Here is a 17,335-nt window from a genome sequence, read left to right as displayed (position 1 = left end):
GACAAGGGTCATCGAGCATTGTGATGACAGTGGTCATGGAGCATTGTGATGAATGTGGTTATGCATCATTGTGATGACTAGTGTCGTGGAGCATTGTGATGACAGGGGTCATAGAGCATTGTGATGACACGGTTATGGAATTTTGTGATGACCAGAATTCTGTAGCACTGTGATGAAAAGGGAATGCAGCATTGTGATTACAGGGGTCATGGAGCATTGTGATGACAATTGTTCTAGAACATTTTGATGACAGGGATCATGGAGCATAGTGATGAAAGGGGCCATGGAGCATTGTAATGACAGGCGTCATGGGACATTGTGTTGACTGTGGTCATGGAGCTTTGTTAGAAAGGGAACATGGAGCAATTTGATTTCAGGGGCCATGAAAAAATGTGAATACATAGGCCATGGAGTATTCAGATGAATGTGGTCAAGGATCATTGTGACGACAAGTGTCCTGGAATATTGTGATGACACGGTTCATGGAGCATTGCGATGACAAGGGCCATGGCGAAATGTGAAGACAGGTGTCATGGGGCTTTGTGATGACAGTGGTCATCTAGAATTGTGAAGAAAGATATCATGGAGCAATGGGATGACAGGGGCCATGGGGCATTGTGATGACAGGGGTCATGGGGCATTGTGATGACACGGCCATGGAACATTATGATGACAAGAATTCTGGAGCATTGTGATAAATAGGGCATGGGCCATTGTGATTAGAGGGGCCAAGGAGCATTCTGATGATAACGGCATGGAGCATTGTGATGACAAGGGTCATTGAGCATTGTGATGACAGTGGTCATGAAGCATTGTGATGAATGTGGTCATGGATCATTGTGATGACAAGTGTCGTGCAGCATTCTGGTGACAGGGGTCATAGAGCATTGTGATGACATGGTTATGGAATTTTGTGATGACCAGAATTCTGTAGCACTGTGATGAAAATTGAATGGAGCATTGTGATTACAGGGGTCATGGAGCATTGTGATGACAATTGTTCTAGAACATTTTGATGAAAGGGATCATGGAGCATAGGGATGAAAGGGGCCATGGAGCATTGTGATGACAGGTGTCATGGGACATTGTGTTGACTGTGGTCATGGAGCATTGTTAGAAATGGAACATGGAGCAATTTGATTTCAGGGGCCATGAAAAATTGTGAATACATAGGCCATGGAGTATTCAGATGAATGTGGTCAAGGATCATTGTGATGAAAAGTGTCCTGGAATATTGTGATGACACGATTCATGGAGCATTGCGATGACAAGGGCCATGGCGAAATGTGAAGACAGGTGTCATGGGGCATTGTGATGACAGTGGTGATCTAGAATTGTGAAGAAAGATATCATGGAGCACTGTGATGACAGGGGTCATGGGGCATTGTGATGACACGTCCATGGAACATTATGATGTCAAGAATTCTGGAGCATTGTGATAAAAATTGCATGGACCATTGTGATTAGAGGGGCCAAGGAGCATTCTGATGACAACGGCATGGAGCATTGTGATGACAAGGGTCATCGAGCATTGTGATGACACTGGTCATGAAGCATTGTGATGAATGTGGTCATGGATCATTGTGACGACAAGTGTCGTAGAGCATTGTGATGACAGGGGTCATAGAGCATTGTGATGACACGGTTATGGAATATTGTGAAGACCAGAATTCTGTAGCACTGTGATGAAAAGGGAATGGAGCATTGTGATTACAGGGGTCATGGAGCACTGTGATGACAATTGTTCTAGAACATTGTGAAGACAGGGATCATGGAGCATAGTGATGATAGGGGCCATGGAGCATTTTGATGACAGGCGTCATGGGACATTGTGTTGTCAGTGGTCATGGAGAATTGTTAGAAAGGGAACATGGAGCAATTTGATTTCAGGGGCCATGAAAAATTGTGAATACATAGGCCATGGAGTATTCAGATGAATGTGGTCAATGATCATTGTGACAAAAAGTGTCCTGGAATATTGTGATGACACGGTTCATGGAGCATTGCGATGAAAAGGGCCATGGCGAAATGTGATGAGAGTGGTCATCTAGAATTGTGAAGAAAGATATCATGGAGCCCTGGGATGATAGGGGCTATGGAGCATTGTGATGACATGGGTCATGGGGCATTGTGATGACACGGCCATGGAACATTATGATGACAAGAATTCTGGAGCATTGTGATAAAAAGGGCATGGACCGTTGTGATTAGAGGGGCCAAGGAGCATTCTGATGACAACGGCATGGAGCATTGTGATGAGAAGTGTCATCGAGCATTGTGATGACAGTGGTCATGAAGCATTGTGATGAATGTGGTCATGGATCATTGTGATGACAAGTGTCGTGGAGCATTGTGATGACAGGGGTCATAGAGCATTGTGATGACACGGTTATGGAATATTGTGATGACCAGAATTCTGTAGCACTGTGATGAAAAGGGAATGGAGCATTGTGATTACAGGGGTCATGGAGCATTGTGATGAAAATTGTTCTAGAACATTGTGATGACAGGGATCACGTAGCATAGTGATGAAAGGGGCCATGAAGCATTGTGATGACAGGCGTTATGGGGCATTGTGATGACACGGCCATGGAACAATATGATGACAAGAATTCTGGAGTATTGTGATAAAAAGGTCATGGACCATTGTGATTTGAGGGGCCAAGGAGCATTCTGATGACAACGGCATGGAGCATTGTGATGACAAGGCTCATCGAGCATTGTGATGACAGTGGTCATGAAGCATTGTGATGAATGGGGTCATGGATCATTTTGATGAAAAGTGTCGTGGAGCATTGTGATGACAGGGGTCATAGAGCATTGTGATGACACGGTTATGGAATATTGTGAAGACCAGAATTCTGTAGCACTGTGATGAAAAGGGAATGGAGCATTGTGATTACAGGGGTCATGGAGCACTGTGATGACAATTGTTCTAGAACATTGTGAAGACAGGGATCATGGAGCATAGTGATGAAAGGGGCCATGAAGCATTGTGATGACAGGCGTTATGGGGCATTGTGATGACACGGCCATGGAACAATATGATGACAAGAATTCTGGAGTATTGTGATAAAAAGGTCATGGACCATTGTGATTTGAGGGGCCAAGGAGCATTCTGATGACAACGGCATGGAGCATTGTGATGACAAGGCTCATCGAGCATTGTGATGACAGTGGTCATGAAGCATTGTGATGAATGGGGTCATGGATCATTTTGATGAAAAGTGTCGTGGAGCATTGTGATGACAGGGGTCATAGAGCATTGTGATGACACGGTTATGGAATATTGTGAAGACCAGAATTCTGTAGCACTGTGATGAAAAGGGAATGGAGCATTGTGATTACAGGGGTCATGGAGCACTGTGATGACAATTGTTCTAGAACATTGTGAAGACAGGGATCATGGAGCATAGTGATGATAGGGGCCATGGAGCATTTTGATGACAGGCGTCATGGGACATTGTGTTGACAGTGGTCATGGAGAATTGTTAGAAAGGGAACATGGAGCAATTTGATTTCAGGGGCCATGAAAAATTGTGAATACATAGGCCATGGAGTATTCAGATGAATGTGGTCAAGGATCATTGTGACGAAAAGTGTCCTGGAATATTGTGATGACACGGTTCATGGAGCATTGCGATGATAAGGGCCATGGCGAAATGTGAAGACAGGTGTCATGGGGCTTTGTGATGACAGTGGTCATCTAGAATTGTGAAGAAAGATATCATGGAGCAATGGGATGACAGGGGCCATGGAGCATTGTGATGACAGGGGTCATGGGACATTGTGATGACACGGCCATGGAACATTATGATGACAAGAATTCTGGAGCATTGTGATAAATAGGGCATGGACCATTGTGATTAGAGGGGCCAAGGAGCATTCTGATGATAACGGCATGGAGCATTGTGATGACAAGGGTCATCGAGCATTGTGATGACAGTGGTCATGAATCATTGTGATGAATGTGGTCATGGATCATTGTGATGACAAGTGTCGTGGAGCATTGTGATGACACGGCTCATAGAGCATTGTGATGACACGGTTATGGAATATTGTGATGACCAGAATTCTGTAGCACTGTGATGAAAAGGGAATGGAGCATTGTGATTACAGGGGTCATGGAGCATTGTGATGACAATTGTTCTAGAACATTTTGATGACAGGGATCATGGAGCATAGTGATGAAAGGGGCCATGGAGCATTGTAATGACAGGCGTCATGGGATATTGTGTTGACTGTGGTCATGGAGCATTGTTAGAAATGGAACATAGAGCAATTTGATTTCAGGGGCCATGAAAAATTGTGAATACATAGGCCATGGAGTATTCAGATGAATGTGGTCAAGGATCATTGTGACGAAAAGTGTCCTGGAATATTGTGATGACACGGTTCATGGAGCATTGCGATGACAAGGGCCATAGCGAAATGTGAAGACAGGTGTCATGGGGCATTTTGATGACAGTGGTGATCTAGAATTGTGAAGAAAGATATCATGGAGCACTGTGATGACAGGGGTCATGGGGCATTGTGATGACACGTCCATGGAACATTATGATGTCAAGAATTCTGGAGCATTGTGATAAAAATTGCATGGACCATTGTGATTAGAGGGGCCAAGGAGCATTCTGATGACAACGGCATGGAGCATTGTGATGACAAGGGTCATCGAGCATTGTGATGACACTGGTCATGAAGCATTGTGATGAATGTGGTCATGGATCATTGTGATGACAAGTGTCGTAGAGCATTGTGATGACAGGGGTCATAGAGCATTGTGATGACACGGTTATGGAATATTGTGAAGACCAGAATTCTGTAGCACTGTGATGAAAAGGGAATGGAGCATTGTGATTACAGGGGTCATGGAGCACTGTGATGACAATTGTTCTAGAACATTGTGAAGACAGGGATCATGGAGCATAGTGATGATAGGGGCCATGGAGCATTTTGATGACAGGCGTCATGGGACATTGTGTTGACAGTGGTCATGGAGAATTGTTAGAAAGGGAACATGGAGCAATTTGATTTCAGGGGCCATGAAAAATTGTGAATACATAGGCCATGGAGTATTCAGATGAATGTTGTCAAGGATCATTGTGATGAAAAGTGTCCTGGAATATTGTGATGACACGGTTCATGGAGCATTGCGATGACAAGGGCCATGGCGAAATGTGAAGACAGGTGTCATGGGGCATTGTGAAGACAGTGGTCATCTAGAATTGTGAAGAAAGATATCATGGAGCACTGGGATGACAGGGGCCATGGAGCATTGTGATGACAGGGGTCATGGGGCATTGTGATGACACGGCCATGGAACATTATGATGACAAGAATTCTGGAACATTGTGATAAAAAGGGCATGGACCATTGTGATTAGAGGGGCCAAGTAGCATTCTGATGACAACGTCATGGAGCATTGTGATGACAAGGTTCATCGAGCATTGTGATGACAGTGGTCATGAAGCATTGTGATGAATGGGGTCATGGATCATTGTGATGACAAGTGTCGTGGAGCATTGTGATGACAGGGGTCATAGAGCATTGTGATGACACGGTTATGGAATATTGTGAAGACCAGAAATCTGTAGCACAGTGATGAAAATGGAATGGAGCATTGTGATTACAGGGGTCATGGAGAATTGTGATGACAATTGTTCTAGAAAATTGTGATGACAGGGATCATGGAGCATAGTGATGAAAGGGGCCATGGAGCATTGTGATGACAGGCTTCATGGGACAATGTGTTGACAGTGGTCATTGAGCATTGTTAGAAAGGGAACATGGAGCAAATTGATTTCAGGGGCCATGAAAAATTGTGAATACATAGGCCATGGATTATTCAGATGAATGTGGTCAAGGATCATTGTGACAAAAAGTGTCCTGGAATATTGTGATGACACGGTTCATGGAGCATTGCGATGACAAGGGCCATGGCGAAATGTGAAGACAGGTGTCATGGGGCATTGTGATGACAGTGCTCATCTAGAATTGTGAAGAAAGATATCATGGAGCACTGGGATGACAGGGGCCATGGAGCATTGTGATGACAGGGGTCATGGGGCATGGTGATGACACGGCCATGGAACATTATGATGACAATAATTCTGGAGCATTGTGATAAAAAGGGCATGGACCATTGTGATTAGAGGGGCCAAGGAGCATTCTGATGACAACGGCATGGAGCATTGTGATGACAAGGGTCATCGAGCATTGTGATGACACTGGTCATGGAGCATTGTGATGAATGTGGTTATGCATCATTGTGATGACTAGTGTCGTGGAGCATTGTGATGACAGGGGTCATAGAGCATTGTGATGACACGGTTATGGAATTTTGTGATGACCAGAATTCTGTAGCACTGTGATGAAAAGGGAATGCAGCATTGTGATTACAGGGGTCATGGAGCATTGTGATGACAATTGTTTAGAACATTGTGAAGACAGGGATCATGGAGCATAGTGATGAAAGGAGCCATGGAGCATTGTGATGACAGGCGTCATGGGACAATGTGTTGACAGTGGTCATGGAGCTTTGTTAGAAAGGGAACATGGAGCAATTTGATTTCAGGGGCCATGAAAAAATGTGAATACATAGGCCATGGAGTATTCAGATGAATGTGGTCAAGGATCATTGTGACGACAAGTGTCCTGGAATATTGTGATGACACGGTTCATGGAGCATTGCGATGACAAGGGCCATGGCGAAATGTGAAGACAGGTGTCATGGGGCTTTGTGATGACAGTGGTCATCTAGAATTGTGAAGAAAGATATCATGGAGCAATGGGATGACAGGGGCCATGGAGCATTGTGATGACAGGGGTCATGGGGCATTGTGATGACACGGCCATGGAACATTATGATGACAAGAATTCTGGAGCATTGTGATAAATAGGGCATGGACCATTGTGATTAGAGGGGCCAAGGAGCATTCTGATGATAACGGCATGGAGCATTGTGATGACAAGGGTCATCGAGCATTGTGATGACAGTGGTCATGAATCATTGTGATGAATGTGGTCATGGATCATTGTGATGACAAGTGTCGTGGAGCATTGTGATGACACGGCTCATAGAGCATTGTGATGACACGGTTATGGAATATTGTGATGACCAGAATTCTGTAGCACTGTGATGAAAAGGGAATGGAGCATTGTGATTACAGGGGTCATGGAGCATTGTGATGACAATTGTTCTAGAACATTTTGATGACAGGGATCATGGAGCATAGTGATGAAAGGGGCCATGGAGCATTGTAATGACAGGCGTCATGGGACATTGTGTTGACAGTGGTCATGGAGCATTGTTAGAAATGGAACATGGAGCAATTTGATTTCAGGGGCCATGAAAAATTGTGAATACATAGGCCATGGAGTATTCAGATGAATGTGGTCAAGGATCATTGTGACGAAAATTGTCCTGGAATATTGTGATGACACGGTTCATGGAGCATTGCGATGACAAGGGCCATAGAGAAATGTGAAGACAGGTGTCATGGGGCATTGTGATGACAGTGGTGATCTAGAATTGTGAAGAAAGATATCATGGAGCACTGTGATGACAGGGGTCATGGGGCATTGTGATGACACGTCCATGGAACATTATGATGTCAAGAATTCTGGAGCATTGTGATAAAAATTGCATGGACCATTGTGATTAGAGGGGCCAAGGAGTATTCTGATGACAACGGCATGGAGCATTGTGATGACAAGGGTCATCGAGCATTGTGATGACACTGGTCATGAAGCATTGTGATGAATGTGGTCATGGATCATTGTGATGACAAGTGTCGTAGAGCATTGTGATGACAGGGGTCATAGAGCATTGTGATGACACGGTTTTGGAATATTGTGATGACCAGAATTCTGTAGCACTGTGATGAAAAGGGAATGGAGCATTGTGATTACAGGGGTCATGGAGCACTGTGATGACAATTGTTTAGAACATTGTGAAGACTGGGATCATGGAGCATAGTGATGAAAGGGGCCATGGAGCATTGTGATGACAGGCGTCATGGGACAATGTGTTGACAGTGGTCATGGAGCATTGTTAGAAAGGGAACATGGAGCAATTTGATTTCAGGGGCCATGAAAAATTGTGAATACATAGGCCATGGAGTATTCAGATGAATGTGGTCAAGGATCATTGTGACGACAAGTGTCCTGGAATATTGTGATGACACAGTTCATGGAGCATTGCGATGACAAGGGCCATGGAGAAATGTGAATACAGGTGTCATGGGGCTTTGTGATGACAGTAGTCATCTAGAATTGTGAAGAAAGATATCATGGAGCACTGGGATGACAGGGGCCATGGAGCATTGTGATGACAGGGGTCATGGGGCATTGTGATGACACGGCCATGGAACATTATGATGACAATAATTCTGGAGCATTGTGATAAAAAGGGCATGGACCATTGTGATTAGAGGGGCCAAGGAGCATTCTGATGACAACGGCATGGAGCATTGTGACGACAATTGTTCTAGAACATTGTGAAGACAGGGATCATGGAGCATAGTGATGAAAGGGGCCATGGATCATTGTGATGACAGGCGTCATGGGACAATGTGTTGTCAGTGGTCATGGAGCATTGTTAGAAAGGGAATATGGAGCAATTTGATTTCAGGGGCCATGAAAAATTGTGAATACATAGGCCATGGAGTATTCATATGAATGTGGTCAATGATCATTGTGACAAAAAGTGTCCTGGAATATTGTGATGACACGGTTCATGGAGCATTGCGATGAAAAGGGCCATGGCGAAATGTGATGAGAGTGGTCATCTAGAATTGTGAAGAAAGATATCATTGAGCCCTGGGATGATAGGGGCCATGGAGCATTGTGATGACATGGGTCATGGGGCATTGTGATGACACGGCCATGGAACATTATGATGACAAGAATTCTGGAGCATTGTGATAAAAAGGGCATGGACCGTTGTGATTAGAGGGGCCAAGGAGCATTCTGATGACAACGGCATGGAGCATTGTGATGACAAGTGTCATCGAGCATTGTGATGACAGTGGTCATGAAGCATTGTGATGAATGTGGTCATGGATCATTGTGATGACAAGTGTCGTGGAGCATTGTGATGACAGGGGTCATAGAGCATTGTGATGACACGGTTATGGAATATTGTGATGACCAGAATTCTGTAGCACTGTGATGAAAAGGGAATGGAGCATTGTGATTACAGGGGTCATGGAGCATTGTGATGAAAATTGTTCTAGAACATTGTGATGACAGGGATCATGTAGCATAGTGATGAAAGGGGCCATGATGCATTGTGATGACAGGCGTTATGGGGCATTGTGATGACACGGCCATGGAACATTATGATGACAAGAATTCTGGAGCATTGTGATAAAACGGGCATGGACCATTGTGATTAGAGTGGCGAAGGAGCATTCTGATGACAACGGCATGGAGCATTGTGATGACAAGTGTCATCGAGCATTGTGATGACAGTGGTCATGAAGCATTGTGATGAATGTGGTCATGCATCATTGGGATGACATGTGTCGTGGAGCATTGTGATGACAGGGGTCATAGAGCATTTTGATGACACGGTTATGTAATATTGTGATGACCAGAATTATGTAGCACTGTGATGAAAAGGGAATGGAGCATTGTGAGTACAGGGGTCATGGAGCTTTGTGATGACAATTGTTCTAGAACCTTGTGAAGACAGGGATCATGGAGCATAGTGATGAAAGGGGACATGGAGCATTGTGATGACAGGCGTCATGGGACATTGTGTTGACAGTTGTCATGGAGCATTGTTAGAAAGGGAACATGGAGCAATTTGATTTCAGTGGCCATGAAAAATTGTGAATACATAGGCCATGGAGTATTCAGATGAATGTGGTCAAGGATCATTGTGACAAAATTTGTCCTGGAATATTGTGATGACACGGTTCATGGAGCATTGCGATGACAAGGGCCATGGCGAAATGTGAAGACAGGTGTCATGGGGCATTGTGATGACTGTGGTCATCTAGAATTGTGAAGAAAGATATCATGGAGCACTGGGATGACAGGGGCCATGAAGCATTGTGATGACAGGGGTCTTGGGGCATTGTGATGACACGGCCATGGAACATTATGATGACAAGAAGTCTGGAGCATTGTGATAAAAAGGGCATGGACCATTGTGATTAGAGGGGCCAAGGAGCATTCTGATGACAACGGCATGGAGCATTGTGATGACAAGGGTCATCGAGCATTGTGATGACAGTGGTCATGAAGCATTGTGATGAATGTGGTCATGGATCATTGTGATGACAAGTGTCGTGGAGCATTGTGATGACAGGGGTCATAGAGCATTGTGATGACACGGTTATGGAATATTGTGAAGACCAGAATTCTGTAGCACTGTGATGAAAAAGGAATGGAGCATTGTGATTACAGGGGTCATGGAGCATTGTGATGACAATTGTTCTAGAACATTGTGAAGACAGGGGTCTTGGAGCATAGTGATGAAAGGGGCCATGGAGCATTGTGATGACAGGTGTCATGGGACAATGTGTTGAAAATGGTCAAGGAGCATTGTTAGAAAGGGAACATGGAGCAATTTCATTTCAGGGGCCATGAAAAATTGTGAATACATAGGCCATGGATTATTCAGATGAATGTGGTCAAGGATCATTGTGACGACAAGTGTCCTGGAATATTGTGATGACACGGTTCATGGAGCATTGCGATGACAAGGGCCATGGTGAAATGTGAAGACAGGTGTCATGGGGCTTTGTGATGACAGTGGTCATCTAGAATTGTGAAGAAAGATATCATGGAGCACTGGGATGACAGGGGCCATGGAACATTGTGATGACAGGCGTCATGGGGCATTGTGATGACACGGCCATGGAACATTATGATGACAAGAATTCTGGAGCATTGTGATAAATAAGGCATGGACCATTGTGATTAGAGGGGCCAAGGAGCATTCTGATGACAACGGCATGGAGCATTGTGATGACAAGGGTCATCGAGCATTGTGATGACAGTGGTCATGAAGCATTGTGATGAATGTGGTCATGGATCATTGTGATGACAAGTGTCGTGGAGCATTGTGATGACAGGGGTCATAGAGCATTGTGATGACACGGTTATGGAATATTGTGATGACCAGAATTCTGTAGCACTGTGATGAAAAGGGAATGGAGCATTGTGATTACAGGGGTCATGGAGCATTGTGATGAAAATTGTTCTAGAACATTGTGATGACAGGGATCATGTAGCATAGTGATGAAAGGGGCCATGAAGCATTGTGATGACAGGCGTTATGGGGCATTGTGATGACACGGCCATGGAACATTATGATGACAAGTATTCTGGAGCATTGTGATAAAACGGGCATGGACCATTGTGATTAGAGGGGCCAAGGAGCATTCTGATGACAACGGCATGGAGCATTGTGACGACAATTGTTCTAGAACATTGTGAAGACAGGGATCATGGAGCATAGTGATGAAAGGGGCCATGGAGCATTGTGATGACAGGCGTCATGGGACAATGTGTTGTCAGTGGTCATGGAGCATTGTTAGAAAGGGAATATGGAGCAATTTGATTTCAGGGGCCATGGAAAATTGTGAATACATAGGCCATGGAGTATTCATATGAATGTGGTCAATGATCATTGTGACAAAAAGTGTCCTGGAATATTGTGATGACACGGTTCATGGAGCATTGCGATGAAAAGGGCCATGGAGAAATGTGATGAGAGTGGTCATCTAGAATTGTGAAGAAAGATATCATGGAGCCCTGGGATGATAGGGGCCATGGAGCATTGTGATGACATGGGTCATGGGGCATTGTGATGACACGGCCATGGAACATTATGATGACAAGAATTCTGGAGCATTGTGATAAAAAGGGCATGGACCTTTGTGATTAGAGGGGCCAAGGAGCATTCTGATGACAACGGCATGGAGCATTGTGATGACAAGGTCATCGAGCATTGTGATGACAGTGGTCATGAAGCATTGTGATGAATGTGGTGATGGATCATTGTGATGGCAAGTGTCGTGGAGCATTGTGATGACAGGGGTCATAGAGCATTTTGATGACACGGTTATGTAATATGGTGATGACCAGAATTCTGTAGCACTGTGATGAAAATGGAATGGAGCATTGTGATTACATGTGTCATGGAGCATTGTGATGACAATTGTTCTAGAACATTGTGAAGACAGGGATCATGGAGCATAGTGATGAAAGGGGCCATGGAGCTTTGTGATGACAGGCGTCATGGGACAATGTGTTGACACTGTCATGGATCATTGTTAGAAAGGGAACATGGGGCATTTTGATTTCAGGGGCCATGAAAAATTGTGAATACATAGGCCATGGAGTATTCAGATGAATGTGGTCAAGGATCATTGTGACGACAAGTGTCCTGGAATATTGTGATGACACGGTTCATGGAGCATTGCGATGACAAGGGCCATGGTGAAATGTGAAGACAGGTGTCATGGGGCTTTGTGATGACAGTGGTCATCTAGAATTGTGAAGAAAGATATCATGGAGCACTGGGATGACAGGGGCCATGGAACATTGTGATGACAGGGGTCATGGGGCATTGTGATGACACGGCCATGGAACATTATGATGACAAGAATTCTGGAGCATTGTGATAAATAAGGCATGGACCATTGTGATTAGAGGGGCCAAGGAGCATTCTGATGACAACGGCATGGAGCATTGTGATGACAAGGGTCATCGAGCATTGTGATGACAGTGGTCATGAAGCATTGTGATGAATGTGGTCATGAATCATTGTGATGACAAGTGTCGTGGAGCATTGTGATGACAGGGGTCATAGAGCACTGTGATGACACGGTTATGGAATATTGTGATGACCAGAATTCTGTAGCACTGTGATGAAAAGGGAATGGAGTATTGTGATTACAGGGGTCATGGAGCATTGTGATGAAAATTGTTCTAGAACATTGTGATGACAGGGATCATGTAGCATAGTGATGAAAGGGGCCATGAAGCATTGTGATGACAGGCGTTATGGGGCATTGTGATGACACGGCCATGGAACATTATGATGACAAGAATTCTGGAGCATTGTGATAAAACGGACATGGACCATTGTGATTAGAGTGGCGAAGGAGCATTCTGATGACAACGGCATGGAGCATTGTGATGACAAGGGTCATCGAGCATTGTGAGGACAGTGGTCATGAAGCATTGTGATGAATGTGGTCATGCATCATTGGGATGACAAGTGTCGTGGAGCATTGTGATGACAGGGGTCATAGAGCATTTTGATAACACGGTTATGTAATATTGTGATGACCAGAATTCTGTAGCACTGTGATGAAAAGGGAATGGAGCATTGTGATTACAGGGGCCATGGAGCATTGTGATGACAATTGTTTAGAACATTGTGAAGACAGGGATCATGGAGCATAGTGATGAAAGGGGCCATGGAACATTGTGATGACAGGCGTCATGGGACAATGTGTTGACAGTGGTCATGGAGCATTGTTAGAAAGGGAACATGGAGCAATTTGATTTCAGGGGCCAGGAAAAATTGTGAATACATAGGCCATGGAGTATTCAGTTGAATGTGGTCAAGGTTCATTGTGATGACAAGTGTCCTGGAATATTGTGATGACACGGTTCATGGAGCATTGCGATGACAAGGGCCATGGCGAAATGTGAAGACAGGTGTCATGGGGCATTTTGATGACAGTGGTCATCTAGAATTGTGAAGAAAGATATCATGGAGCACTGGGATGACAGGGGCCATGGAGCATTGTGATGACAGGCGTCATGGGGCATTGTGATGACACGGCCATGGAACATTATGATGACAAGAATTCTGGAGCATTGTGATAAAAAGGGCATGGACCATTGTGATTAGAGGGGCCAAGGAGTATTCTGATGACAACAGCATGGAGCATTGTGATGACCAGGGTCATCGAGCATTGTGATGACAGTGGTCATGAAGCATTGTGATGAATGTGGTCATGGATCATTGTGATGACAAGTGTCGTGGAGCATTGTGATGACAGGGGTCATAGAGCATTGTAAGGACACGGTTATGGAATATTGTGATGACCAGAATTCTGTAGCACTGTGATGAAAAGGGAATGGAGCATTGTGAGTACAGGGGTCATGGAGCTTTGTGATGACAATTGTTCTAGAACATTGTGAAGACAGGGATCATGGAGCATAGTGATGAAAGGGGACATGGAGCATTGTGATGACAGGCGTCATGGGACATTGTGTTGACAGTTGTCATGGAGCATTGTTAGAAAGGGAACATGGAGCAATTTGATTTCAGTGGCCATGAAAAATTGTGAATACATAGGCCATGGAGTATTCAGATGAATGTGGTCAAGGATCATTGTGACAAAATTTGTCCTGGAATATTGTGATGACACGGTTCATGGAGCATTGCGATGACAAGGGCCATGGCGAAATGTGAAGACAGGTGTCATGGGGCATTGTGATGACTGTGGTCATCTAGAATTGTGAAGAAAGATATCATGGAGCACTGGGATGACAGGGGCCATGAAGCATTGTGATGACAGGGGTCTTGGGGCATTGTGATGACACGGCCATGGAACATTATGATGACAAGAATTCTGGAGCATTGTGATAAAAAGGGCATGGACCATTGTGTTTAGAGGGGCCAAGGAGCATTCTGATGACAACGGCATGGTGCATTGTGATGACCAGGGTCATCGAGCATTGTGATGACAGTGGTCATGAAGCATTGTGATGAATGTGGTCATGGATCATTGTGATGAAAAGTGTCGTGGAGCATTGTGATGACAGGGGTCATAGAGCATTGTGATGACACGGTTATGGAATATTGTGATGACCAGAATTCTGTAGCACTGTGATGCAAAGGGAATGGAGCATTGTGATTACAGGGGTCATGGAGCATTGTGATGACAATTGTTCTAGAACATTGTGAAGACAGGGATCATGGAGCATAGTGATGAAAGGGGCCATGGAGCATTGTGATGACAGGCGTCATGGGACAATGTGTTGACAGTGGTCATGGAGCATTGTTAGAAAGGGAACATGGAGCAATTTGATTTCAGGGGCCATGAAAAAATGTGAATACATAGGCCATGGAGTATTCAGATGAATGTGGTCAAGGATCATTGTGACGACAAGTGTCCTGGAATATTGTGATGACACGGTTCATGGAGCATTGCGATGACAAGGGCCATGGCGAAATGTGAAGACAGGTGTCATGGGGCTTTGTGATGACAGTGGTCATCTAGAATTGTGAAGAAAGATATCATGGAGCAATGGGATGACAGGGGCCATGGAGCATTGTGATGACAGGGGTCATGGGGCATTGTGATGACACGGCCATGGAACATTATGATGACAAGAATTCTGGAGCATTGTGATAAATAGGGCATGGACCATTGTGATTAGAGGGGCCAAGGAGCATTCTGATGATAACGGCATGGAGCATTGTGATGACAAGGGTCATCGAGCATTGTGATGACAGTGGTCATGAATCATTGTGATGAATGTGGTCATGGATCATTGTGATGACAAGTGTCGTGGAGCATTGTGATGACAGGGGTCATAGAGCCTTGTGATGACACGGTTTTGGAATATTGTGATGACCAGAATTCTGTAGCACTGTGATGAAAAGGGAATGGAGCATTGTGATTACAGGGGTCATGGAGCATTGTGATGACAATTGTTCTAGAACATTTTGATGACAGGGATCATGGAGCATAGTGATGAAAGGGGCCATGGAGCATTGTAATGACAGGCGTCATGGGACATTGTGTTGACAGTGGTCATGGAGCATTGTTAGAAATGGAACATGGAGCAATTTGATTTCAGGGGCCATGAAAAATTGTGAATACATAGGCCATGGAGTATTCAGATGAATGTGGTCAAGGATCATTGTGACGAAAAGTGTCCTAGAATATTGTGATGACACGGTTCATGGAGCATTGCGATGACAAGGGCCATAGCGAAATGTGAAGACAGGTGTCATGGGGCATTGTGATGACAGTGGTGATCTAGAATTGTGAAGAAAGATATCATGGAGCACTGTGATGACAGGGGTCATGGGGCATTGTGATGACACGTCCATGGAACATTATGATGTCAAGAAATCTGGAGCATTGTGATAAAAATTGCATGGACCATTGTGATAAGAGGGGCCAAGGAGCATTCTGATGACAACGGCATTGAGCATTGTGATGACAAGGGTCATCGAGCATTGTGATGACAGTGGTCATGAAGCATTGTGATGAATGTGGTCATGGATCATTGTGATGACAAGTGTCGTAGAGCATTGTGATGACAGGGGTCATAGAGCATTGTGATGACACGGTTATGGAGTATTGTGATGACCAGAATTCTGTAGCACTGTGATGAAAAGGGAATGGAGCATTGTGATTACAGGGGTCATGGAGCACTGTGATGACAATTGTTTAGAACATTGTGAAGACTGGGATCATGGAGCATAGTGATGAAAGGGGCCATGGAGCATTGTGATGACAGGCGTCATGGGACAATGTGTTGACAGTGGTCATGGAGCATTGTTAGAAAGGGAACATGGAGCAATTTGATTTCAGGGGCCATGAAAAATTGTGAATACATAGGCCATGGAGTATTCAGATGAATGTGGTCAAGGATCATTGTGACGACAAGTGTCCTGGAATATTGTGATGACACGGTTCATGGAGCATTGCGATGACAAGGGCCATGGAGAAATGTGAATACAGGTGTCATGGGGCTTTGTGATGACAGTGGTCATCTAGAATTGTGAAGAAAGATATCATGGAGCAATGGGATGACAGGGGCCATGGAGCATTGTGATGACAGGGGTCATGGGACATTGTGATGACACGGCCATGGAACATTATGATGACAAGAATTCTGGAGCATTGTGATAAAAAGGGCATGGACCATTGTGATTAGAGGGGCCAAGGAGCATTCTGATGACAACGTCATGGAGCATTGTGATGACAAGGGTCATCGAGCATTGTGATGACAGTGGTCATGAAGCATTGTGATGAATGGGGTCATGGATCATTGTGATGACAAGTGTCGTGGAGCATTGTGATGACAGGGGTCATAGAGCATTGTGATGACACGGTTATGGAATATTGTGAAGACCAGAAATCTGTAGCACAGTGATGAAAATGGAATGGAGCATTGTGATTACAGGGGTCATGGAGAATTGTGATGACAATTGTTCTAGAAAATTGTGATGACAGGGATCATGGAGCATAGTGATGAAAGGGGCCATGGAGCATTGTGATGACAGGCTTCATGGGACAATGTGTTGACAGTGGTCATTGAGCATTGTTAGAAAGGGAAC

The sequence above is a fragment of the Eschrichtius robustus genome, unplaced genomic scaffold, assembly GCF_028021215.1.
Source record: "Eschrichtius robustus isolate mEscRob2 unplaced genomic scaffold, mEscRob2.pri scaffold_26, whole genome shotgun sequence".
Classification (NCBI taxonomy): Eukaryota; Metazoa; Chordata; class Mammalia; order Artiodactyla; family Eschrichtiidae; genus Eschrichtius; species Eschrichtius robustus.
Note: the sequence above shows the minus strand (reverse complement) of the source record.